This window comes from Equus przewalskii, chromosome 19, assembly GCF_037783145.1.
Source record: "Equus przewalskii isolate Varuska chromosome 19, EquPr2, whole genome shotgun sequence".
Lineage (NCBI taxonomy): Eukaryota > Metazoa > Chordata > Mammalia > Perissodactyla > Equidae > Equus > Equus przewalskii.
This window is the reverse complement of record NC_091849.1, coordinates 30,209,639-30,237,555: the sequence shown is the minus strand read 5'-3', so window position 1 is coordinate 30,237,555 and position 27,917 is coordinate 30,209,639. Positions and strand designations below refer to the sequence as shown.

The 27,917-nt window shown below is 42.7% G+C and overlaps 1 long non-coding RNA gene and 1 pseudogene across 2 annotated transcripts in view; one reads left to right on the top strand and one right to left on the bottom strand.

Annotated features, from left to right (window-relative positions):
• The window catches only part of LOC139077458 (uncharacterized), a 94,450-nt gene that overhangs the window by 12,062 nt on the left and 54,471 nt on the right, over window positions 1-27,917 (top strand). Inside the window, exon 5 of the long non-coding RNA XR_011530007.1 lies at window positions 44-25,208. This is a non-coding gene — a long non-coding RNA (uncharacterized lncRNA). The remainder of the gene's footprint in view (window positions 1-43; window positions 25,209-27,917) is intronic.
• LOC103544815 (saoe class I histocompatibility antigen, A alpha chain-like) lies at window positions 24,247-27,759 on the bottom strand (annotated as a pseudogene). The gene is made up of 8 exons (XR_011530006.1): window positions 27,670-27,759; window positions 27,088-27,357; window positions 26,583-26,852; window positions 26,394-26,400; window positions 25,700-25,977; window positions 25,433-25,564; window positions 24,837-24,881; window positions 24,247-24,674 (listed from the first exon to the last, which is right to left on the bottom strand). The product of XR_011530006.1 is annotated as a saoe class I histocompatibility antigen, A alpha chain-like (transcript).

The following is a 27,917-nucleotide window of genomic DNA, read 5'->3' as shown; positions in this document are numbered from 1 at the left end:
TGTCTGGGCAATGAGCTCACAGAAGCCTTTTCTCGTCTCTCAGGACGCTGTTCTCTGTGGAGGCCAAGCAGGATCTTTCCCTTCTTTTTGGGGTGTGGTCATTTATTAGTAACTTGTCAGCTCTGATGCTTTTAAGAAGATGCTTTTTGTGGTTTACGTGGCATTTTTAGGTATTTTCAGTGGGAGGATTGATCCATATAATCTAGCCCACCCTTTCAGAACTGGAAATTCTAAGGCAAAATAGTTGAGTGAAAAGGTAATCTGGTCCTCAGGTAGAGGATCAGAATCTGAATCTTAAATCACGATCCGAGGGTGATCTGTCAAGAGTTTTACAAGTGTAAGGGAATTTAATATAATTTATTTTTGAAAACTTTATTCATGCACACACAAGAGAATTCAAATAAGCCTCAAGAATATACAAAAATAAATGAGTCATGTCACCCATGTCCTGAACCCAGAAGCCATCGCAGTTAGCAATTCCTCATTTTTATTCCCAGAAGAATTTATCTATGCGTTAATGTATACTGTTATGTCAATAAAAGGGCTCAGGCCACAGACTGGGAGAAAATATTTGCAAATCACATCTCTGATAAGGGATTTATTTTAAAATATATATAGAACTCTTAAAACTCAATAATAAGAAGACAAATATTCAATTAAAAAATGAGCCAAATCCTGAACAGACACCTGAAAAAGAAGATTTATGGTTGGTTAATAAGCAGCTGAAAAGATGCTCAACTTCATATGTCATTAGGGAATTGCAAAAGAAAATAACGGTGATATCCCAGTAAACACCTATAGAATGGAGGCCTAAATCCATAAGCTGGTGATGCCAAATACTGCCCAGGACGTGGAGCAGCAAGAACCCTCATTCATCGTGGGCAAGAATACAAAATAGCACAGCCACTGTGGAAGATATTCAGCAGTTTCTTGTAAAGCTAAATGTAGACTGACCATACAACCTACAGATCATTCTCCTAGGTGTTTACCCAAAGTCATTTGAAAACTTACATTTGCACCAAAACGTGCATGTAAATGTTTAAAGCAGAACACCCCTTAAGTGTGGGCTGCACATAGTGACTTCCTTTTGAAGACGACTGTGTGAAAAAGGATGAAGGAAAAAAGGAACTTCACAGGGAGAAAGCTTGGAAACACGACCTCAGCCAAGTGGTGAACGTTAACATCATCGGTGATCCATCAAGTGGGTATTATATATGCTTCATAAGCTGTGTTGAGAATGGCACTTCACCCCTGTGGGCTTGTTCCCAAAAACCCATAGACCCGGTCAACCAAACTCAAGTTGAGAGACAGTCTGCAATATAGCTGGGCAGTACTCCTCAAAACTGTCAAGGTCATCAAAAACAAGGAAAGTCTGAGAAACTGTCACAGCCAGAGGAACCTGAAAGGAGACATGATTGGGACTTAACCTAATGTAGTATCATAGGGTGATCCTGGAATAGAAAAAAGAAAACTAATGAAATCCAAAAAGAGTCTGCAGTTTAGTAATAATGTATCAATATTGCTTGATTAGTTGTGACAAATATATGATCGTGATATAGATGTTAATATCAGGGGAACTGAGTGTGGTATATACAGGAATTCTGTACTAACTTTGCAACTCTTTTGTAAATCTCAAACTCGTATTCTAAAATAAAAGAGATTGTTTTTAAAAATAGCCCTCAGAAAAGGAATAGGGAGTGGAAGAAAAACATGATCTATTTTTCAGTTTTCCAGAGTGTTATCACCAAGGCACTGGAGAGAGTGGTTGTGGGAGAAAAGATGGAAGCCTTAGACGCAGGGCAGGGCTCCAGAGATCCCCTCTCATCCAATCCATGCCCCATCCCCTAGCCTGAGCCCAGGGCCATTCAGAAGGCATCTTCATCCCTCATTGATGTCCAGCCTCCAGGTCAGCCACCTCTGCCTGACTCAGACCACAGCCCATCCTCTGCCCTCACTGTGGGAATAAGAGAGAGCAGAGTGGTGGTGCCCCTGTGTGGCTACAGGACTGAAGACGGAAGACCAGAGCTCCCCTTTGGCCTTTCCCCCAGGACCTCCCCAGTGTCTCCCTGGGCTCCTAACAGCAGGACAGGGCTGTGCACACAAGAGGGAGCCCCCATCCAGGGTCAGGATCAGAGTCTGAATCGTTTTCCCCAAATACATGCAGACATAGACGTTTTCCTCCCCATTGAATGACAATGGACTGTGGCCTCAGGGAGGAACAATTCTTCAGTCCATAAGAGCTGGTTCCCAGGTCTGGAGTGGACCTACGAACATACTGGGTGTCCTCAGTCTCCTTGAATCCCAGAGTCCCTGTCACTTGTTCCTGTTGCTGCTTCTATGGCTGAAGGCTCCTCCTCTAGGGAATCAATTCTGGATTCTGCATTCCCAGGATGGGTAGAAAGGGGAAGAGGAGGAAGAGATCCCCAGGGTAATGGCCTAGGAAGATGGAGAAGTTCCTTGAGGAGTGAGGAGCGGGGAGGGGCATTAGGGGAATGGAGGCCAACAGCAGTGGAGGGGGAGGAACCCGAGAGGATGGGGCAGGGAAGGGGTCAGCTTAGTGGACACCTATGGAAGGAGGGTGGGTTCTGTGTGGGGAGAGGCAAAGGGGCTCCTCTCTGGGGCACTGAGGGCTCTGTTTTTACCTGGTTGATAATTATACAGCTATTAGCTCCATAACTGGCTGGTAAACTATAATTAGGTTTAGGCATTTTTTCTTACTTACTGGTGTGGTCTAACTGAACACGCATGGAAGAGAGAGACAAGAAAAGGAGAAGCGAGGTGATTAAGGGGCTTTCCCTGTTCCAGAGCAAGACCTTCCCCTCCACCCCCAACCCCCTTATGCTGGGGTAACAGGGAGAATCGAGGAACTGAGAGCAGGGAGAGCAAGGCCTGTGCCTCCGTGGAAGGCAGCACCTGCAGTGATGCCAGGGTTTCCAGAGTCCCACTCCCTGAGCCATGACTTCACAGCTGGATCCAGGTCCATCCCCATTTCACGGCCCTCAGCTACCTGGATACCTTCCCTTTATTTGCTAAGACAGCAAGAGTCACTGCCCCAAAAAGAGTGGCCCGGGCATCCTGGTCAGGGAGCTGTCCAGCTGCTTGTGGCCACGGAGACTGCACTCCTGGAGCACAGAGCACAGGACATAGAGTGAAGCCTGGAGACTACTGTGGGCTGCAAGGAGATTGACGACGAGTCAGGGCGCAGGCTTCTGCCTAACATTCCCCTCAGAACCCGAATGTGTCCCTTTCCTTTCCCCCTCCAGGACCCACACATCCAAACACCATACCCAGGGATGCCAACGGGGGATCTCTCGCCCGATATCAGACCATTCACCATCTTGGAGCCTGGAGGGGCAGCCCTACCCTTCTCAGCCCTGAACCCCGGCATCTGGCCTCTTCTTCCCTTTGGTGGACGTAAGCAGACGCTGACCTGCTGACTGGGTCCCTTGGGCCTTGCTGCCTGTCACCTCCAAGCCTGAAATTGAAGGCCCTACAGTTCTGGACCCAAATCTAATTTCTGGGCCTGCCGAATGACCTAGGAGTTTGGGGTCACAGGTCAGGGGAGGGCTCCTGGGGACCCACAGGCTGCAGGTGGGCCATGCCTTCCAGCTGCACAGAATCAGCTGATTCTGGAGATGAGACTGGGCCCTGGAGGACTTCTCCACCTAAGAATCCTGCTAGCTATCCAGGGGGCCCTCGGAGTGCAGGATCTGCGGAGGCAGCTGGTGCTCTGGCTTAGTCCATGGCCTTGTGCTTTTGGCTGCAGGAGAAGTGCCGAGGGGCTCTGTGTGGCCTTCTGTCTGCTTGGCTCTGGCCTGGGATGAAGCCAGCGAGCAGCTCCTCCCCTCCCAACAGAAAGAGACACCCCCTCCCCCAACCAGTTCCCAGGGAACCACTTTCCTGTCTGTGTCAGTCTGAGCTTTGAGGAGATCTGGACCCTACGCTTCTTCCTTCATGAACAAATACTTATGGAGCATCTGCTCTGTGCCAGGCACTGTTCTAGGTCCTGTGGGATGTATCACACCAACTCAGGCAAAACCCTGCCCTCACGGAGCTTATGTGCTGAGAACAGGGCAGGGAAGATGAGGGAGCTGGTTGTAATGTTAAATATTATCCTCAGGGGAGGCTTTCCTGGGAGGTGACATTTCAGTGAGTCCTGAAGGAGGTGAGGGAGTGAGCCCTGTGGTTATAGGGAGGAAGCATGTTCTAGACCACCCTCTGCACAGGCCTGGGGTCTACTGGGGCAAGCACTGAGGCTCCAGCAGGAATGGGAGTGGGCAGTACTCAGGGACTTCCTGTAGAGGAATTGTGGGGATCTGGGTTTGTGTATCTCATGATCTATTCCCTTGTCTCTGGGGATTCATGAAATCCTGGAGATTGCAGGGGGATGAAGGGCTCGTGAGTGGAGGAAAGTTGGGAGAGGAGGGAGGAAAGCTGAGGTGGGGTCCTACCCAGCTCTGTCTCTGTGCTCACTCTCTCCTGCATCCAGTGTGAGGGGTGATTTTGATGTGGTCAGCAAATCCTAGGATAGCTGGATCTGTAGTAAATTCACCACATGGCAGGACATAAAATTAAGGAATTTTCAACTCCTTGAGGCTCAAAACAATTTCAAGAAAAGTAAAGTATGAGAAAAAGAATGTAAAATATTTCATCAGTAATCTTTTTATTGGTTATGTGCTTAATTTTTAATATTTTGATTGCTTTGAGTTAAATAAAATATTAACATTAGTTTCACCTATTACTTTTTACTTTTTAAAATGTGGCCACTAAAAAATTTAAGGTTACATTTGTGGCTCAAATTTATGGTTGAAATGATACTTCTTTTGGATAGCACTGTTTTAGAAGCTTAATAATTTGAGATGTTCTGTTTAGGTCTACGCTTCATTTCAAGTTAGTTTTTGTATGTGATGTTCATTCTTTTCCTTGTGGTTATTTGTTCCAACATCATTTGTGGAAAAGACTATCCTTTCTCCATTGAATTATTTTGACTCCTTTTCATGAACATATATGTATACTTCTTTTTATACACTCTTTTTTTGTTGTTGTTGAGGAAGATTAGCCCTGAGCTAACTGCTGCCAATCCTCCTCTTTTCCGCTGAGGAAGCCTGGCCCTGAGCTAACATCCATGCCCATCTTCCTCTACTTTATATGTGGGACGCCTATCACAGCATTGCTTTTGACAAGTGGTGCCATGTCCACACCTGGGATCCCAAACCGACGAACCCTGGGCCGCCGAGAAGCAGACTTAACTTAACCGCTGGGCCACCGGGCCAGCCCAATAGACTCTTGATTCTATTTCATTGATCTAGACTATCCTCATGCCAACATCACTTTATTTTGATTACTGGAGCCTGTAGTCAGTCTTGAAATCAAGTCGTGTGTATCCTCCAAGTTTCTTCTTCTTTTCAAAAAATTATTTTGACTAGTCAAAGTCCTTTGCATTTGCATATAAATTGTAGAATAAACAATTTCCTTTTCAAAAACCATTTGGAATTTTGATTTGCATTTAGGGTTGAGGATTGAATTGCATTTAGTCTATAGATCAATTTTGGGAGGATTGATGACAACTATATGGAGTATTCCAATCCTTGAATATGGTACTTCTGTTTATTTAGTGTTTCTTTACTTTCTCTCAGTGGTGCTATGTAGATTTCAGTGTACAGATCTTGCACACTTTCTTTAAGTTGACACCTAAATATTTTATTTTGATGCTATTATAAATGAAATTTAGAATTTTTCATTTTCCAAATTTTACGTTGCTGGTACCTAGGAATACAATCGGCCTTGTATCCTGAGGTCTTGCTAGATTCACCTATTAGTTTTAGAAGCTTTCTTGCCTTAGGAATTTGTGTATACACGGTCATGTCAGCTGCATATTAAAGCTCTACTTCTTCTTTATAATTCATATCCTTTTATTTCTTTTTCTTGTGTTAATACTCTGGCTAGGACCTCTAGAACAGTGTGTGATAGAAACGGTGAAAGTCAAAATCCTTGTCTTGTTCCATATCTTGAGTAGAAGGTATTCAGTTTCACTATAAAGTATGATGTCAGCTGTAGGTTTTTCAAAGATGCCATTGATCAATCAAAGAAGTGGCCTTTTATTCCTAGTCTGCTGAGAGGTTTTATCATGAATGGGTGTTGAATTTTTAAAATGCTTTTTCTGCATGGAGGTGATCCTATGGTCATTGTTCTTTATTCTATTAATGTGATACATTAGATTGATGTCTACATATTCATCTAGACTTGCATTCTGAGTTAAAACTTACTGGGTCATAATGTGTTGGATTCAATTTGCTGATATTTGCTTAAGGATTCGTACGAGTTTGTGTAGGACTGGTGTTAATACTTAAATGTTTGATGGAATTCACCAGTGACACCATCTCAGCCTGGATTTTTCTTTGTGGAATAGTTTTAAATTAAGATTTTAATTTCTTTAACTCATCCTTTCCTATTTCTTCTCAATTCAGTTTGCTAATTTGTGTCTTTAAAGGAATTTGTCCATTTAATATCAGCTATCAAATCTATTTGCTTCAGTTGTTCAGAATAGTCTTTTATTATCCATGTAATGTTATAAATTTGCCTCTAAACACTGCTATTCCTGCATCTTACCAATTTTGATTACATTTTCATTCAATTAAAAAGAATTCTAATTTCCCTTGTGATTTCATGATAACCTGTGGGTTTGAAGTACCTTGATTAATTTCCAAATATTTGGGGATTTTCCAGATATCTTCATGTTATGGATTTCTAATTTAATGCCACTGTTATCAGAGAGTGTACTCTATAATTTCAATCTCTTTAAATTTAGGGAGACTTGTTTTAGGCCCCGAATATGGTCTATTTTTGTGAATGTTCCATGTACACTTGAAAAAAAGTCTATTCTATTCTTGCTGGATGTGGTACTCAATACATATGAATTAGTCAAGTTGGCTTATAATATGGTTTAACTCTATGTTCATATTTATTTTTTGTTTACTTGTTCTAGTAATGAGATAGGAGTATTGATCTATAAATACAATTGTTAATTTATCTATTTCTTTTTCATTCTTTATGCTTCATCTATCGTGGAGCTCTATAGTTAGATATTTATACATGTATTACTTTTGTCTTCTTGTGATACAGTTCTGACCTGTTATCATTGTAAAAGTCTTCTGTCTCTAGCAATACTCCTTCTCTTAGAGTCTATTTTGCTTTGTAGTAATACAGACATTCCAATTTTCTTATGCTTTCTATTTACATGGTCTATTCTTCCATCCTTTAACTTTTAACTTATTTTTGGTTTGTATTTTAATTTTTTCCATTATATAAAGCATATAGTCTGTCTTGATATTTATCCAGCCTGATAATCTCAGCCTTTAGATTGGAATTATAGTCAATTTATATTTAATATGATTGTTGATATGGTAGGATTTGGGTCTATCATTTTGCTATTTGTTTTTGAGTGGTCTCATCTCTTTTTCATTCCTGTGTAACCCCTTCTTCCTGCTTTTCCTTTGTTTCAAAGCAAAGACAATTTTCTGTTTATGATTTTATGTATTCTAGTGGCTTTTTAGCTATACTTCCATTATTTTTCAATTGTTGTAAGAATTGAAACCTGTGTTTTTAACTTTTCAACAAATCTGCTTAAGATAACATTGGACTATAGTGAAATAAATAGAGGAAACTTGCAGCAATATAGTTTCATTTAACCACTTTTATGCTGTTATTGTCATATATTACATCAATGTACATTACAAGGCCAATTATACAGTGTAATACATTTTTTATTTAAAAGTCATGTCTTTTAAAGAAGTTAAGAAAAAGGTAGATAAACAGAACATTATGCATATTTCTGTTATTCGTTATTCCTTTCTGTATGTATATCTTCTGTATGCCACTTCACCCTCCTATGGTTTCTGTGTGTGTGGCATATCTTTTTCCATCAATTTACTTTCAACTTGTGTCTTTCTATTGAAAGTGCATCTGTTGTAAGCAGCATATAGTTGGGTGTTGTTTCTTAACCTATTCTCACAAGTTCTGCTCTTTAACTGGAATGGTGATCAATGAGGTTTATAGAAGCTGTTGATATGATAGATTCTATGTCTATCATGATATTTTCTTTTTTTCTTCTTTTGTTCTTCCTTTACTTTCTGATGACTCTCATCAGAAAACATAGAACTAAAAGAAAGTGGAACAAATACTTTAATGACCTGAAAAGAAAAATATTGTCAATCCAGAATTCTACATCTGGCAAAAATGTCCTTCAAGAACGAAGGCAAAGTAAGGAGATTTTCAAATAAAAGAAAATTAAAAGAAATTGTCACTAACAGACCTGCACTATAGGAAATGGCAAAGGAAGTTCTTCGGGCTGAAGTCAAATGATACCAGATGGGAAACTCAGACCCAGAAAAGATAAAGAGCATCAAAAATGGCAAATATCTGGCTAAATGCAAAAGGTCATCTTGTCCTTTTAAAGGCCCTTTCCATGTTACTTTTAAACATATAACTGTTTGAAATTAAAATTATAACATTTTCTTGTGGGGACTGTAACCCACGCAGGTGTATTACATATATCACCTATAACATAAAAGATGAGCATGATATAGAGGCCTAAATGGTTGCAAGATCTCTATATTTCTGTGAAATAGTACATTAGTAACTGGAAGTATATTGTAATCCCTAGGACAACCACTATAAAAATAAAAAAATACCAAAAAAGCTAATAAAAGAATTAAAATAGAATTCTAAAAACAATCTGAATAATTTAAAAAATCATTTTTATTATGAAGGACATTTTCAGTCGATATAGAATTCTTGTTTGGCCCCATTTTTTTGATCTTGACTTTGAATATATTGCTCCAATTTCTTCTAGTCTCCCTTGTTTCTAGTGAGAAACCAGTCGTTCATTGCATTATTGTTCCTCTGTGCATTAGTCATCTATTGGCTTGTAAAAAATTAGAACACTTTAAAATTTAGCAGCTTAAAACAACAAGAATTTATTATCTCACATGTTTCCAGTGGATGAGGGAAGAAGGAGTGGCTTAGCTTGGTGGTTCCAGCTGTGGGTCTCTCATAAGGCTGCAATCAAGATGTCAAACCATAACTTGAAAGCTTGATCAGCACGGAAGGATCCACTTCAAATCTCATTCATATGGCTGTTGGCAGAAGCCTCAGCTCCTTGCCATGTGGGTGTCTCCTTAGCTGAGTGTCCGCACAATATGGCAGGTAACTTTCTTAGAATAACGATTCAGAGAGCAGAGACCAAACAGGAAATCACAGTGCTTTTAAAGACCCAGTCTCTGAAGTTGCACATGATCACTTCTGGTCTATTCTATTCCTTAGGAGTGAGCCAGTAAACCCAGCTCACACTCATGGGGAGGGGAATTAGTCTCTACCTCTGGAGTATCAGAGAATTTGTGGAGATTTGAAAACCATCACAGTCCATCTTCTGGCCACTAATTATTTACATTCCTGTGTCAAAGAAATAAAAATTATTCTGATACCTTTTAAAGAATGGTAAGGAAGACTTTATTCAAAGGACGGCTGCACTAGAGGTTTTTCAGTAGGTGAGAGAGATTGGACTCAACCACTAATACAGCAAGGAAAAATGACAATATATACCCAAGGGCTAGAGTGTCAGTTGATAGAAAACTCCTGAATGGTTAGGGTGATTCTGCTAAACTGTCCTAATAGGATCTTACTGAGGGCAGGCCAGAGCAATCTAAATATTACATGATGCATAGTGGGGGATGAGGAATTTGACCAGATATCTAGGATGAGGGATTCTTGCTAAACCAACTTGATAGGATTTCTACCAAAACCAGGTGAAGCAAAGATGGATATTGAGGCACACAAGTCAAGGCCTAGTCAACAGAGGGCTCAGATGAGTCTAACTAAAGTTTATTCAAAGAGGGAATCTTTGTCACTTTCCACATGCAAAGTAAAGTGCTTTCTGCACAAGGACTCCAAAATCTCATTCCATTACAGAATCAGTGAAAAGTCCAGAATCTTATCATCTACATCAGGTCCAGGTGAAGATGATGCTCGCTGAGTGTGTTTATGTGAGTGAAGCTCTTCACATAGAGTTCCTCATGGACCGAAGACTGTGAACTTAAAGGCAAAATGCATGCTCTTTCCCACAACGACCTAATATGCAGCTATGGGACAGATGGAAGGATAAGCACTATAGACACTTAAAAATGAGGGAAATGAGACACACAAAGGAGTCACTGATCCATAGCAATGTTCACATCCATCCAGGCAAATGTCAGAGGTTCCTTGTTCGGACATGGCTTCTTCCAAGCAAATGATCTGAGAGAGGGAGAGAGAGAAGAGAGAGCAGAAAACTACAGTCCTTTTTATGAGCTAACCTCTGAAGTCACACAGCATCACTTCCACTTTATTTTGTTCTTTAAAAGTGAGTCACTGAGTCTAGTTCACACTTGAAAGGAGGGGGGTTAGTTCTACCTTTAGAAGGAAGAAATATTAAAGAATTTGTAAATACTTTAAAACCACTACATCCTGTATGTAAGGTTCATTATCTCTTATGCTTCAGAGTTTTCTTATTTTTGGTTTTCATCAGTTTGACTTTGGTGAGCCTGGGTGTGGCCTTCTTTGTAGTTCTCTCTTTTGGTGTCTGTTGAGCTTTTTGGCTCTGTAAGCTAAAGTTTTTTCTGAATTTGGAGAAATTTTAAACACGATTTCTTCAAATATTTTTTCTGGTCTTTCTTCTTCCTGTTGTCATTTTTGAATTCTGATCACTTATTTGCCTTATTTTATATTCTCCCATGGGTTTTGAGGTTTTATTTGTTTTCTTTAATCCATTTTCTTTGTGTTATTTTGGAGTGGGTAATTCTTATGGATTTGTATTCATCCTCATGGATTCTTTATTCTGCCTTCTCAGACCTTCTGTTGAATTCATCCACTAAATTTTTATTTCATTTTTTTCCCTTTTAGTTCTGGAATTTTTATTTGATACTTTTTATACTTTCCATTTCACTGTTCAGATTTACTATCTGTGCAGTCTTTAATATGAATATTTCCTTTAATTCCTTAAACAGCTTTTCACTTGGTTCTTTAAATATGTTTCTAAAGCTGTATGGATGTCTTTAGGTGCTAAATCCAACCTCTGGGCACACTGGGAATACATTTCTGTTGACTTTCTCATTATAGTCACACATTTCTGGTTCGTTGCATGTCCAATAATATGCAATTTAAAAGCTACATCAAGGGGCTAGCCCCATGACCTAGTGATTGGATTCGCGTGTTCTACTTTGGTGGCCTGGGGTTTTGCTGGTTTGGATCCTGGGCGGCGGACATGGCACTGCTCATCGGGTCATGTTGAGGCAGTGTGCCATGGCACAGCCGGAGGCACTCACAGCTGGAATATAGAACTATGTACTGGGGGTGGGGGGGGGGGTCTTTGGGGAGAAGAAGGAAAAGATTGGCAACAGATGTTAGTGCAGGTGCCAAATCTTTAAAAAAAGGTGGACATCAAAGATATTATGTTTCAGCAAATCTGGAATCTATTTATTTTTCTGAGGATTGCTTTTGTTCCTGAAAGTTAGTTAATTTGCCTGGACCACACTGTGAAATCTGAACCCCTGCAGTTTGCAACAGTTGATGTCTCTGCTCCATTTCCAGTATCCAGTTGCTGCATTTTTATTACGGATCTTGAAAGATTTACCCTGGCTCTGTGTTTTCGTGATCAACCAAGGATTTGGGAACTTATACTTACATTTTGACCCTCACTTTCTCCGTGGTTGCTTTGTTTTTGATATTTCCCCTAAATTTCCAAATGCACTGCCAGCCACGCACTCTCACCTTTGATTTCTAATCCAGTAAGATTTTTGGTTTCTGCTGCTTAAAGCTTTGTGCTGACTGGGGAATCAGTCCAAGGTGCAGACTGCAGATTTTCCCAGGATCAGCCTTTCTGTGAAGGGTAGACCTCCCTCTGGGTTCTTCCTGATTTTCAGCAGTTTCTCTTGAGTCTCCTACTATGCATAGTGTAGGGGTCAACCAGGGATTTTGATGGAGCTTGTATTCACATTCATTATCTCAGAAGTCCTTCTGCTGCTCTCTCACTTTCAAATTTTCCACTCTTCAACTATCCAGCCACTCTGCACTCTGAATTCATCATCTGCCCCCTTGAGCCACTGGGGCCCTTGCAGGGGGATTGGAAGCACCCACAGGTAAGAAAGCTATAAACTTGCAGTTCTTACCCATTATAGTAGGAGTAATTCAAGATAAAAATTCTTTCCCCATTTCTGCCTTCCTTTGTTTATTTTTCAGTGACTTCAAACGTTTGTTTTTAATATTTTTATCCAGTTTTCATTAATTGTCTTCTGTGGGAGACTTGCCCAACCCCCTCATACGGCCATTACCAGAAGTCCCACCCACATATATAAACTGTTCTAGAAAAGGGAACTTGTATCCCCCTTACTTTCTCTACATTCCGCTCTCTTCCCTGCGTGGGTCCTCTGTTGTAGCTGAATGTCGCTTCATGACAAAGTACAAAAGTGCAGCCATTCTGCTCAGATAAATAATCACTTTACTTACAGAATTTTAGTTCCTGAATGTGATTTTGGACTCTTCTGCATACATGATGACTAATATTCAATTATAATATAATCATCCAGACCTTTTAATAGTCAGTTACGAATCAAATCTAGGTTAAACGCAATTGCATGTTCTGTTTCAATGTAGGTAATCAGCCTGAGGTGACAATCAGATAGTTTCTGCCTGGGACTGGCCACCTTCAGACAAGCACAGGCAACATCAGCTGAGGACAACTTTGTCTCTGTGGCACCCCACAGGAGTTTTCCAAAACTTTCAATTTCATAGACATGAAAACACAAACCCTTTACAATCCAGCAGCTGACTAGTATTATTGTCACAAGAGACTTGAGATTCTTGCCTTAAAGGTGGATCCTGAGCCAAACCAGTGATGGGCATTCAATCAAAACCTTTTTCTCAAGTGGAAGATTTTAGCACCAGACTCCCTGGCTGTAGTCAGCTGAGCATTGCTCTCTGTCCAGCAGAAAGAAAGAGGAGCTGCTCCTTCCTCGATCCCTCTTCCCCTGCAAACAGCACCCAGGTTTTCCTCTGCAGCAAGCCCAGGGTAAAGTGAGACAAAAAGATGTCGTTTAAAGTTATTATTAAAAATTAAATGTCAGCCTTTTCCTAGGCTTTAATATCCGAGTGAGCAAACCATCCACATCTGTGCCCCTTGACTCGGGAATCTGATAAACTCCAGGGATTACTCAGACCTTGTAAACAGAATTCAGGATTCCGGTGAGATAGTTTAAAGCTCATTACATTTTTAATGAATACACAAGAATTGACACCTTCAGGGGTGTAGTTTATCTTTCCTTTTACATATAGTATGTTCAGTATTTTTAGGTAAACTTTTAAGAATCTTCAGGGTTTGAAAACTGAGGGAATGAAACGTTACCTCTGGCAGGTAGACTCTAATACTTAGCTTAGGTAAATGGATGCTAAGAAAAAGATGTTACGGTTTCCTGACTAATATTCCTCTTTGTAAGCCCTCCTTGGGGTAATAGATATCTCATGTGTCAATTAAATGGTGACAACTAGACCACGTTTACATGTCATGGAAGAGCATTTCTTTCCCTCATCTAGGAAATGCTATCGAAGATGTGATCCATTATTGGATTTGTTGGGTCAGGGAGAGTAGCAGCAAATAATGGAGATTACCGAGTCTCAGGAGAAGAGAGTTTCCTGGTTGATATTGAGTTAAGGAGATAGTCCTGCGTGAAGTGTAGCCTGAGAGTCAGCAGACAGATATCCACATTTTCCTGCTTCATTACCGACTCAGTGAGCTACTCACTGTCCACATACAGAGTCATGTAATCAGTGTTGAATGCTCAAAGGTGAATGGATTTCCAATGTTATGTCTCTAAAGCCTTTATCATACAAAATTGCTAGTGCATATTATCCTGTTTGAAGATGCCTGGATACCCCGGTGCTGGGCATTTCATCACAATCTAGAACACAGGGGGCAGATGGGCTCTTTTAGAATTGGAGTAGCACGCCATGGCCCTCAGCCGCACATGCTTGATGCCGAATTCCTGGGTTTCCTCCTACATGTGGTCTTCAAGAATGATGGCAAATTTCAGGCTGTGGAGACAAAATGTCAAAGGAGAGGAAATATAAAAACTCCTAACCTGGCAAGAGGACCAATTTTAGGATTGAAACTGACACCAAGGAAGATAGAAAGCTGATTTAGAGCCACATTTGGAGGAGGTAAAGAAGATAAGTTTTATAGAGGGCCATTTGCACAGTGTGATCCCAGAATCTCAGTATTGACATCATTCCTGAGCTTAAACTGCCAGTTCTTCAACATGGAATGCCATCCTTTCCCTCTCCTTTCCCAGTGCTCCCTTCTCTAGGGCACCTCCGCTTGTCATCTGAAGCATTTATCTAGATGGTTACTTGTGTGCACAGTTGCACCTGGAGACCCCTCTGCACTGCACCTGTGCTCACACTGTTCTGTGACCAGCTTCTTCCCCAGAGGACTGTGGGCTCCCTCCCTGTATCTCCAGTGCCCAGCATGAATGAGGCTTATTGTGCACTTTCTTTTCTTTCTTTCTTTCTTTATTTTGATGCAGATTAGCACTGAGCTAACATCTGCCACCAGTCTTCCTCTTTTTGCTGAGGAAGACTGGCCCTGAAGCTAACATCCGTGCCCATCTTCTTCTACTTTATATGTGGGACGCCTGCCACAGCATGGCTTGGCAAGCGATGTGTATGTCCACTCCTGGGATCCGCACCTGGCAAATCCCAGGCCACTGAAGTGGAATGTGAGAACTTAACCCCTGTGCCGCTGGGCCGGCCCCTGGTCCATTCTATGTTAAGTTTGGTATATGGTGTAAGGTGAGTGTCCAGCTTTACCAGTTTGCATGTGGCTGTCCAGTTGATCCAGCAGCATTTGTTGAAAAGACTATTCTTTCCCCCATTGAATGATCTTGGCACCTTTGTTGAAAGTCAGTTGGCCATAGACTACGCGTGGTTTTATTTACGGACTCTCAATTCTATTCCATTGATCTCTATGTCTATCAACATGCCAGTACCACACTGTCTTGACTACCATTGCTTTGTGGGAGCTTTGAAATTGAGAATTGTGAGTCCTCATACTTTATTATTCTTTGATAAGGTCGGCTATTGTAGGTTCCTTGAATTTCCCTATGAATTTAGAATGAGTTTGTCAATTCCTAGAAAAAGTCAGTTAGGTATTTGATAGGGATTGTGTTGAATCTATAGATCAATTTCAGGTGGTTTGCCATCTTAATAATATGAAGCCTTCTAAACCATGAACATTTTTTACATTTTTATAGATGTGTAGTTTCTTTCACCAACGTTTTGTAGTTTCCAGAGTGTAAGTTTTGCACTTATTTTATTAAATATATCCCTAATATTTTATTCTTCTAGATGCTATTGAAAGTGGAATTTTTAAAAATTTCATTCTTAGATTGTTTATTGTATAGAAATATAATTGATTTTTGCACATTTACCTCAAATCCTACAACCTTGCTTTATTTCATTAGTTCTAAAAGCTTTTTAGTGCATTTCTTAGTATTTTCTATGTATAACAGCACGTCATCTGTGAATAGAGATAGTTTTATTTCTTCCTTTCCAGTTTGAATGCATTTTATGTCTTTTTCTGGCACAGTTGCTCTGGCTAGAACCTCGAGCACAATGTTGAATAGAAGTAGTGAGAGTCGACTTATTGTCTTATTGCTGATTTAGGAGGAAAACAACTATTATTTTACCATTTACTAGCATATTAGCTTTAGAGTTTCCATAATTACCCTGAAATCAGATTGAATAATTCCCTTCTTTTGCCCGTTTGTTGAGTTTTTTTTTTTTTTTATCATGGAAGGGTGTCAGATTTTGCCAAATTTGTCTTCATCTATTAAGTGTGTGGGTTTTCTTTTTTTATTATATTAATATGATGTATTACATTAATTGATATTTTGTATGTTAAACTAACCTTGCATTCCTGGAACAAATTCCACTTAGTCATGGTGTGTAATGTTTTCTATATGTTGCTGGTTTTGACTTGCCATATTTTGTTGAGGATTTCTGTGTCCATATTCATAAGAGATATTGGCCTGTAGTTTTCTTTTCTTGTGATATCATTGTAAGCCTAGTTTTGGTATCTGAAGAATACTGGCCTTATGAAATGATGTGGTACTGTTCCTTCCTCTTCTCCTTTTTGAAAGAGTTTATAAAGAATTGTTTTTAAATTCTTTAAATATTTGGTGGAATTCACCAGTGAGGACATTTGGGCCTGGGCTTTCTTTGTGGTAATTTTGATAACTGATTCAATCTTCTGACTTGATAGGTTTATTCAGATTGTCTATCTTTCTAATTAGCTTTAGTAGTTTGTATCTTTCTATGAATTCGTCTATTTAATCTAATTCTTGGCATACAATTGTTCATAATATTCTTTTGAGATTCTCTTTATTTCTCTGTGCTCAGTCATATGTCCTCTCTTTCACTGCCGACCCCAGTCATTTGAGTCTTCTCTCTCTTTCTCTTTTGTTTAAGTGATTCTGGTTGAAACTTTGTCAATTTTGTTGATTTTCAAAGGCCCAAATTTGATTTAGTGAATTTTATGTGTAGTTTCTCTCTTCTCTTTTTGAATTTCATTAATTTTCACTCTAGTCTTTCCCTTTCTTCATCTTGCTTTTGGTTTAAGTACTTCTCTTTTACCTTTGACTTCAGGTGAAAGGTTAGGTAATTGAATTGCGATGTCCCTTTTAATGTAAGCATTACAGCTATAAATTTCCCTCTCTGCATTCTTTTAGTAACATCCACAAATTTTGGTATGCTGTGTCTTCATTTTGACTTTAATCTGAAACATTTTCTAATTTCCCTTTTGATATCTTCTTTGATCCATTGGTTATGTGTAAAGAAGTGTGTTATTTGATTTCCACGTGATTGTGTTTCCCAAATGTCTTTCGGTTATTGCTAGATTTCTAATTTCATGCCACTGTGAGAAAAGAACATAATTTCTGGTTATTTATATCCTTTTAAGTTTATTAAGGTTTGTTTTCTGGCCTAGCATATAGTTTATCCTGAGGAATGCTCCCTGTGCATTTGAGAAGAAAGTATATTTTGCTGTGATTGGGTGGAGTGTTCCATAAATGTCTGTTAGGTTTACACTGTTGGTTTATACTATTGCTAAAGTCGTTTATTTTGTTGTTGATCTTCTGTGTAGTTGCTCTATCCACTATCGAAAGTGGTATAATCAAGTCTCCAACTATTATTGTTGTATTGTTTATTTCTCTCTTAATTTCTGTCAATTTCATTTTCATGTATTTGTTGCTCAGTTATTAGGTGCATATATGTTTATAAGTATTTTATCTTCCTGATAGATTGACCCTTTGATCATTATAAAATGTCCCTGTTCATCTTACTAGCATTTTAAAAAAAGTCTCTTTGTCTGATATCAGTGTAGCTACTCCAGCTGTCTTATGGTTGAGAATTTTCCTGAGATATCTTTTCCATCCTCTAAAATTTAATCCATTTATAATTGAATCTCAGATGTGTCTACTGTAGACAGCACAGATGTATCTTTTTTGTTTTCAGTCTAGGAATTCTGTGCTTTGATTGACTCGTTTAATCTATTTATATTTAATGTTAATGCTGATACATTGGATTTGTGATGCCATTTTACTTTTATTTCTGTGTCTTGTGTCTTTTCCGCCCTCTATTCCTCTTTTGTTGATTCCTTTTTATTAAGTGGATATTTTCTACCGTAATACTTTAATTATTTAATAATTTTTCACTATATTTTTGAGTAATTTACTCAGTAGTTACTCTAGAGTTTACCATATCCTTATATTAATTTATCAAAATTCACTTTAGGTTTGTATTAATTTCAGTGAGATATAGAAACATGACTCTACAGCTGCATATCTACTTCTTTTTTGGGCTGTTTTGTTATACAAATCATATCTAAATGTGTTACAAACCCAACAACACATTGTAATAATTATTACTTTATATAAGTTTGGACAGTTTGTATTGCTATATCTTCAAGGTCAATAACCTTTTATTCTGCAATATCAAATCTACCATTAATCACATCTCACATTCAGTGTATTTTTCAACTCAGACCTTTTCATCACCAGAAGTTTGATTTTGGTCTTTTATATACTTTCACATCTCTTACATAACTTTTTGAACATAAATACATTTACAGTAGCTGTTTTAATGTCATTTACTGCTAATGTTAACATCTCTATCAGTTCTAGGTGAGTTTAAATTGATTGCTTTTCTCTGCCTGTGGGTGGCATTTTTTGTTTTCTTTGCATGTGTGGTTATTTTTTATTTGATGTCAGATATTATGATTTTACCTTATTAGATGCCAGACATTTATGCATTTCACAAATATTTTTCACCTTTTATTTCTGGAGACAAGTTATTTGGAAGTTGTTTGATGCTTTTGGATCTTGCTTTTAATATTTGTTAGGCAAAACAGGAAAATCTTTAGACCAAGGCAAGTTATTCCCAACTTCTGTATGCAGACCCTTCTGCAGACTCTGCCCAATGCCCAGCAAATTATAAGATTTTCCAGTCTGGTTGGTGGGACAGGCGTTATTCCTAGCCTTGTAGAGTACTAGATACTATTCCTGTAATCTTTTTGGATGATTCTTTCCTGTCCTTGGATAGTTTCCTTGTGTGCAAGCACTGATGAGCTGAAGACTGAGGGGAACCCTTGGCAGACTTCCAGTGCTTTTTCTGTTCGGCCGTCTTCTCTGTGTGCCTTCACCTTTGACTGGCTTGTCCTGGGCTCCCCAGTTCACAACTCTGTCCCCCTAACTCAGTGAGACTTCTGGGCTCTGTTAGGGCCTCCTCTCCCTGCCCTGTGTCCTGAACACTCTCTCCAGGAAGGAAAGTGGACAATTGTAGGCTTGCTTTACCTCTTCTCTTTCCTTTCTCTTAGGGATCACACTCCTTGTGCTGCCTGTTGTTCAAGGTCTCAACACCATTATTTTATATATTTATCTGAATTTGTAGTTGTTTAAGATAGGAGAATAGATCTGTTCTCTTGACCATCATAGCCCAAAGCAAAAGTCCATAAACTGAGTTTTTAATTCAAATTGTTTTAATTTTAATTTTGAAAACCTTATTTGGTTGTTTTGAAAATCAGGTAGGTTATATTTAATTTCCTATGTTCTGCAGGCATGTTTAATTTTGTCATTATTTTTCTCCAGGCATTTTCAATGTTTCACTTTCTCTTTATATCACATATGTTTATATGTTTATATGATGTCTTGGTTATGTTGTATTCTATGTCTCATAATTCCAATATTCAAGTTTATGAGCCTCTTTATACTGTCCTTTGTTTTTTTCTGCTTCTCAATCATATTATTTTTCCATTTACACTCCTATATTTCTAGCTATGAGCTGCTTTTTTTCCTTGCATAATTATTTGCGCAAATTCTCTAGAAATCTGGGTTAATTGTAGATTTCTGTAGAGACTTTTGTTTCTTTCTTCCAATTTTTAGTTCATCATCAATCTAGGACAATTATAAAGTAAATTCATGCCGTGAAGTTATTATGTTCCAAAATGGTGAAGTGAATTTGGACTAAAATCACAGGAGTAGCAGCTATGGTTGCAAATTATCAGAAAGCGTTGGGTGCTTCTTTTTTTTTTGCTGGTCGTAAAGGCAAATTTCCTTAGGCTACTCTGTTTTAGGGGGGACCAAGCAGATTTTGTTTAGTTTCACCCTTACTGTGAGGGTATGAACCTTGTTTCCCCAGATTTTCAGAGAGGGGATGTCTCAAGTCTCCCCACATGAATAAGCTCTGGGCATCACTTCCTGTCTATTGCAGCTCATGAACCCAAGACAACCAAAGCTAAGATTTTTCCAGATTTGGCAAATGCCCTAAGATAAAAACAACCTTTCTCTCTGGATTATTTGCCCGCCTTTATGTATTGGTCTAAATCATTATTCTCTTTATTATTCTACTATAGTTTTGGATGCTTTTTATATTTTATCAATTATTTTTAGTTGTTTTTAGTGGAAGCGGCAGCTTTAAAATTCAGCTTACCATGTTAAAGAAATGGACTCCCCATGACCTATTTGATGTCTTAGTGGTATTGACCTGGCCCCCGGGCAGGTGCTAGGATGCAAGTCCACCTAAACCAATGCTCCCTTGAGTCTTCTAGGAACGATGCTCCTTTCCTAACTGCTTGTCATCTGCCCACAGTAAGACACAAACAAAAACTGAAAGTGAGTGTAAGCAAGTAAACCTCTACCCTACCTTGTCCCAGACTGGTGACTGTCACGGAAAAGATGAGCATTTCTATTATGTCATTGGATCTGCTGAAACAGTTTGATTATTATCTCTTCATGGACCAGAGACTGAGTGGCAGAGTTTCTAAACTAGGATGGTGTTTAGAGTCTTGTTGGGGTCACATAAATACTGATCAATGTTATAGTCTCCCAAGAAACTATGTGCACAAAGAAATATAAATGTTAATGTAAAATGTCAGTGTACATAAGGAAGGATCCTCTGAAGTCTTACAGATCTTGGTTTTTTAATCCCAGCAAGAGACAAAGGCAGGAGAAGACATTTTGAGGAATCACTTTCTCATCCCACAATGCCACTCCCCCTATTTGTGAAAATGCTAGAGTAGACAAAAGCTGGACCCCATTACATACTATCAAGGGAATATGTTGAAAGATGTCACTTATCCAACCAAACCTGGCCGTCTGCAATGTGCCAGATGAGGTTCTGGTTTCAGATTACTCCTCCAAAAACTTAGGTTTGTCATTTTTTCCCATCCCTCACCCTTAACATGACCCTTAGAACCTGTACCCTCTTTCCATGTTGGGAGAATCCCACACTTAAAGACCCTTGGAAGGAGGCAGATCCCTCCACCCATAAGAGAGGGAAACCCATTTTCCCAAACATTCTTGCAGTTAGACATGTCATGAGGCTCCACCAGTGAGGTGACCACACGCTGGACTCTGACTCAGGACGTGGTGACACAGATAGACTGGGGCTGTGAAGCATGGATTGGCAAAGGTGGCGTGAGTGGCAGTGGTGTCATGAAGCAGCCAGGGGCAGCAGAGACAGTAGTCCTAGCTGCAGGATCCAGTGTCCAGCATCAGGAGGGTCAGTGGTAGGAGCAGTGGCATCTTTGCCTAGAAGCCACAGCAGCGATTCCTATGAGGGACCCGAGGCCCAACACTTTCTCTCTATTTATCTACATTCATTTATGTTTCAATTAGAACAATTTGGAATCTACTGTTTCACACCAGGAAGTGAGAGAGAGAAATCCATGTAGGGAAAAGATTCACAGGGCAAGGACTCAGAGATTTTTTTCCCAGTTTTATTGAGATAAAATTAACATATAATATTGTGCATGTCAGAGATGTATGACCTATTGATTTGATCCTTACACTGCAAAACGATGAACACCATAGAGCAAGCTAACGCCTGCATCACGTCACATAACGACCAATTCTTTTTTGTGGTGAGAACATTTAAGAACTCTCTTAGCAACTCAGACTTTCTTTTGCTGAGCTGATAACCACACTTCCAAAATCTACCACCGTGTCACCCCACGGTAGAGACAACATATACCTCCCAGCATATGTCTTGCCTCTTTCTTCACAGCAAAAAAAAATGTTAAATGTGAATTTAAGACTCATCTTCACCCTGAACACTCTCTGGTCATTGGCATCAGAGGTTCCCAATCTGGCCAAGCACCAGGATTGCTGTGGGCTTGTTACAAAGTACTGAGGCCTCTCCCCCAGACCCACTATCTTAGAGTATTGAGCACAGCACCCAAGAATCACTTATTTAGCTAGCCCTACATCTGAGGCTGATGCACAGTGATGTGGCAATCCTGGTCTACGTCGGGCTCACCAAATGTGTGATCTGAAGACCAGCAGCATCAGCACCAAAGGGGTTATAAATGCAGAATCTCAAGCTCTACTCTAGGCTGTCTAGATCTTACTGAGATGTCCAGAGGATTCCTGTGCACAGGAAAGTTTAGGACCCCCTGGTCTCCATGCCTTCTAGATGTGGTGTGAGAACTATGCAGGGGCTCTGCATGTGTGGTCTGATCAGATGACCTACCACAGAGGGGGCGGGGCTCCAGGGTTCAGTCCTTGTTCCTTTCTTTTCTACAGTCATCACTCCCCTGGTGACCTCATCGGTTTTCAAGGATTTAAATATCACATATATGGTGTCACCTCTCAAATCCATTTCTGCAACCAAGACATGTCACCTAAACTCCAGACTCAAATTATCCAACTGCTAACCTCACTTGCATTTCTAATGAGCAATTCAAATTCAACATTTCCTAGAACGGATGACTATGATGCTGCTTCCTCAAACGAGTCTCCTTTGATCCTCCCTCTCCATTTCCACTGGAGGCACTCCATATTTCTACTTGCACAGTCTGAAATTTGGGGTGTCCTCCTTATTCTTTCCATAACCCAGATTTAATCCATTAGGAGAGGCTGTAAAGCCCATCTTCAGAATGTATCCAGAATCCAATCCCTTCCTATTATTTTCTCTGCTCACAGTCCAGACAAAGCAATGAACATTTCTAGCCTGGAGCACAGCACTAGTCTCCTGACAGTTTCTTCCACCGGTTGCTCTCCCTTCACCTCTTGATTCCGCACAGCACCACACTGATGCTTCTAAGAGAAGTCACACCAGGTCGATCTTCTGTTCAAAACAGTCTTGTTAACTCCACATCTTACTCAAAGAAAAGTCAAAACCTTCCAATACCTTCGAGGTCTACATGGCCTGGGGTGTAATTCAGACCTCATCTCACTATTCTTTCTCTGCTCCAGCCACACCAGCCTCCTTGCTCTTCCCAGAAACACAGACACACTCCCGCCCTAGTGCATTTGCACTGGAGGCTCCCCTGCCTACAAAATAATTTCCTGAAATACATCCTCGTCATATTTCTTATGTCCTCACATCTTTCCTCAAGGTCACCTTACCAGTGAGGCCACCCTGACCACTCCAGGAAAACAGCCACCTTCCCTGTTCCCACACGCTTATACTCTGGGTCACCTTCCTGAAAGCCCTTAAAACTTCTAACATAAGCATTCCCTTTTTACTATGCTTACAGCATACAGTCTGCCCCTCACCGCTAGAACACGTGCTCCCCAAGGCTGACAATTTCTGCCTGTTTTTCATTCTCTGTAATGTTTCCTAAATGTAAAAATACTTTGTCGCATATCTGGGGAATTAGTTGAATGATCAGTATAGAGCACCTCTCTATTCTAGAGACAGTATCTTTATTAATATAACCTCAGGCCACACGCTATTTGGTGGCAGCTACAGGACAACGTCCACCCACACTGACATCAGTGCCGCCTGCAACTTTCTCACAAGCGCTGCTCTCCCCTCCCTCCCTCCCACAGCCGCCCTCCTGCAAACTCACACACAATTATATTTCTCTCTTCAGAAAGAACAATCCTAGGCTTAAGGGCCCTATTTTTCCAACCAATTGTGAACCTAAAGTAGATTCAACTTTTTAAATCCATGTGTTTGGATTGGAGCCAGCATCCAACTGGGCCTCGTCAACTAAGATGACGAGGGCTAAGGGCAGAGAGATGGGGCAGGCTGCAGAGAAGACAGAAACCTAACAGGAATTTATGTGTGATGAAAATCTATTGAATTCTTCCTGACTACCACTTCTAGATTCTGGTTCTTATAAAACCGGGGGAAGATGGGAAGAACAATCCAGGAAACAGCTCTAGAGGGAGGACAAGAGCTGGAGAATGAACTGAAACGTCTTCAGACCACAGAGTCTCCTGTGTGCAGGGGCCACCCTGGGCCTTGTGGGGACAATGACAGGCCAAATGACTGCTGCCGTCAGAGATGGGGACACCCAGAGGAGACCGAGACAGAACTCAAAACATGAAAAAGAACAGGCATAATCCAAAAAAAAAAATCTCTAAAGAAACAAAGTCTAAACACACAAAAGGTGGGAGCTGAGGGCTGCACCCTGGATGGAGCCGCTGACCTGGCCACAGGAAGCCCTCGCTGCCCACGGTCCTGAAGACACGACAATGCCCAGGTGATGTCCTCATCCCTGTGATCACAGGTACTGATGGACAAGGTTCTATAGAAGGAACCAATAACAAAGGAGCAGACAGGTGACCCAGCTGAGGAATCACATCATCAGAGCCCATGTCGTACTGAACACCGACTGTGCACAGGCCCCATCCACGTACAGACTCAGCACAGCAAACATGACTTCTGGAAGTTCTCAGTGCTTCCATTTATTTCCACTCTCAAACTTTAGGAATCTTCTTCTTTAATTAACACATCCCTTACAACAAGAATTAGAAAAAAACTCATATCTGGATTTATATTTTCAGTAAGGAAGCAAATGATCACTAGTGAGTGCAACAGGAAGTTAAGACAGGGAGGGAGCTGGCCCAGCCCCACCTCTGCTGCAACAGGACATTTCATCAGGGAAAGCACAAAGGTCAGTGTGGGGAAGGGGGTCGTGGAAGGCAGGGGTGGGTCAATTTCCCCAGCTCCTCTCATTATGCTAATAGGAACACAGACAAATTCAGATGCCAGCTGCAGAAAGAGAAGTCAGGGGATTTGAAGTCACAAAGTGGGAGCGTGAACAAATCTTGCATCACTTGGTTCCACAGGGCCACTGTCTCACACTGTACAAGAAAATAATCATGAACAAATTCATGTCAGTTACATAAGTGTTGACATTCTCAACAGCCCTCTGCATGCTCAAAATGACCCAAATAATCCCCATAAACCAGTTGTGTCCCCTCTGCCCCAAAGCCCCTCCCCACTTCAGGCCCTCCAAGTCTCACCTTTCTGTGGGAGAGATGCATCAGAGCCTTGGGCACTGTCACTGTCTGGGGTAGAACAAAACAGGAAGTGGTCAGAGCCCATAGGAGATGAGGAACTATGGGGTGAGTGAGCTCCCCACCCAGGGGCTCCTGGCTCCAGTATTCCAGGGGTCTCAGGGATCAATCCTCCACTCAAACTTACTTGCAGCCTGGGCTTACCCCTTTTTTCACCTGTGGGAAGAAAACAGGAAAGAGGCTGGGCCATGAGATCCTAGAGGAACCCCCAGTCCTGGACCACAGGGAAGTTTCCAGAACCATGACTGAAGACCCAGGGCAGGATTGAGAAACATGAGAAAGGAGATGTGTGAGGACTGGACCAATGCCCTCCTGGAGGTCCGTCCTCAGCAGGGACCCTCCCCTCTGACCTTCGACTGCTGGGAATCAGCACCAGAATTATCAAGGTGAAAAAATCTTTGATTTTCATAAGCACTTTACAAAACAGTGTTAGCAACTGAGAAGCTCCAAGATGGCAAGTACATGAGTGTGGATGGTACGTCTCATTAACGTGGCAGGCAAGTTCTGCCTGGTTTTCTAAATGCCTCAGGGGACAAGAAAACTCAGTACATCCAAACCCCCTTCCTTACCTGAACGCTTCTTCCTCCAGATCACAGCTGCAGCCACCACAGCTCCAAGGAGAACCAGGCCAACAATGACGCCCACGATGAGGATGGTGGACTGAGAAGGCAGCTCTGGGGAAGGGAAGGGATGGGAAGGGGAGGGTGAGGGGCTCTGATCCCAGGCCTCAGCCCTGACCCTGCTGAAGGTCTCCAGAACGGCTCCTGATTTCCCTAGAAGAGGCTCTGAGCCCACGGCTCCTCTCTTACCCCATCTCCGGGTGACAGGCTGAGGCAGCCCCTCGTGCTGCACATGGCACGTGTATCTCTGCTCCTCCCCAGAAGGCACCACCACAGCCGCCCACTTCTGGAAGGTCCCGTCCCCTGCAGGCCTGGTCGCCACAAACTCCGTGTCCTGGGTCAGGTCCTCCCCGTCACGCTGCCAGGTCAGGGTGATCTCCGCAGGGGTAGGAGCCCAGGGCCCAGCACCTCAGGGTGACCTCATGGTCAGAGCTGGGGTGGTGGGTCACATGTGTCTTCGGGAGGGTCTGAGGGAGAGGCCATAAAATTCACCTCGAGTTACCTCCACGGGCCACTGAAACATCATTCATGTGACTATCCTGAGAACGGACAGGACAATGGGTTTGAAGGAGGAAGCACAGAACCCAGACACTAGCCTGGACTTGCGGATCCAGGATAAGCTCATATCCCTTGGAAAGTTCTAGAATAAGCGTGAGAGCCCAGGGTACGAGCCTTCAGGTCTCTAAACAGGAGAACACAGACTTCTGGTCCTGACCTGGGTGGAGGGTGAATGACTCAGAAAAACCGGAGTCAAAGTCGCAAGGATCTTCTTAACCCCAGAACAAGGTCTTGAGAAAGTCATGGGTCAAGATGGCTACCAGGGTCAAAGGGAACCAAGGTCTGGCCATTTCAGGGATGTGCTCCCCTCCTATTCCTAAGAAACTGGATTCCTTCACTGTCCTTTAGAGAAGGGCGGGCCCTCTGGGCGAGTCTTTAGTAAGAACATGAAAACCTGGGTGGATTCCTTCTTTTCTGAGGGACGGTATTCTGACAGTGATCCCATTTCCCTCCCTCTGGGGAGGAAGCCAGCCCGGCCCGAGGGGAGATCCAGAGGCCCCGTGTCCCCTCATACCCACGCTGCAGCGTCTCCTTCCCGTTCTCCAGGGTATCTGCGAGCCACTCCACGCACCGGCCCTCCAGGTAGTTCCTGCGGCCTCCGGCGATTGGTCGTTCCACTTGCGCCGGGTGATCTGCGCCGCCGTGTCCGCCGCGGTCCAGGAGCGCAGGTCCTCGTTCAGGGCGATGTAATCGGCGCCGTCGTAGGCGTACTGACTGTACCCGCGCAGGAGACGCCCGTCCGGCCTCACGTCGCAGCCAAACATCCACTGGACGGTGTGAGACCCTGACCCCGCCCCAGGTCAGCCCCGCCCAAGTCGGCCCCGCCCCCGCCCCGCAGGGATTAAACCCGAAATGAAAATGAAACCGCGGAAAGCTCCCTGCCCGGCTCTTCCTGGGTCGGGGTCGGGCGGGTCCCACAGCCTCGGGGTGAATCTCGGACCCGGAGAGTCGGGGAGAACCCCGGCCTGTCTGTGGGGATGGGGGGGTCGCGACCTGGACCCCGGGCTCGCGTAGCTTACCGGCCTCGCTCTGGTTGTAGTAGCTGAGCGCGGTCCGCAGGTTCCCTCGGAAGTCTGTGCGGTGTCCTTGACGCTCCGCGTCTCCCGCTCCCAATACTCCGGCCCCTCCTGCTCCATCCATGCGGCGCCCGCGGCTCCATCCTCGGACTCGCGGCGTCGCTGTCGAACCGCACGAACTGCGTGTCGTCCACGTAGCCGACGGCGATGAGCGGGGCTCCCCGCGGCCGGGCCGGGACACGGCGGTGCTGAAATACCTCATGGAGTGGGAGCCTGGGGCGGGGAGGCCGAGACCCGGCCGAACCCCTCCCGGCGCGGGTCCCGGGTCCGAGGGTGATGGGGCCCGGAGGGAGGGGACTATGGGGTCGTGAGACGGAAAAGGGGCGGTGGACGGAGAAGAGCGGGAGACCCCGAGCGGGGGGGAAGGAGAGGGGCAGGAGACTGGGGAGGGAAGGAGAGGGGTCAGGACACGGCGGGGCCGAGGTGGGCGCGTTGGGCGGGTCTGCGTCTGAGTTCGGGGAGACGCGCCTTCCCCGGGGGCCCTCCGCACCCGGGAAGCCCCCCCGCTCCCGACCCCGCACTCACCCGCCCAGGTCTCTTGGTCAGGGTCAGGGCCCCCGACAGCAGCAGGAGGAAGGTTGGCGGCATCATGACGCGCATCCTTGCGATCTGGGAAGAACTGCTTTTTGGCTGCTCAGTCCGGACTTTATAACCCCGAAACCGCGGAGACGCTGATTGGCTTTTCTAGAAACCTGGACACGCAATGGGAGTGAGAACTAGGGCCGCGTCATGAGTCTCCAGGCAGGAGGAGCTGACACAGGTTGTGAGAGGGA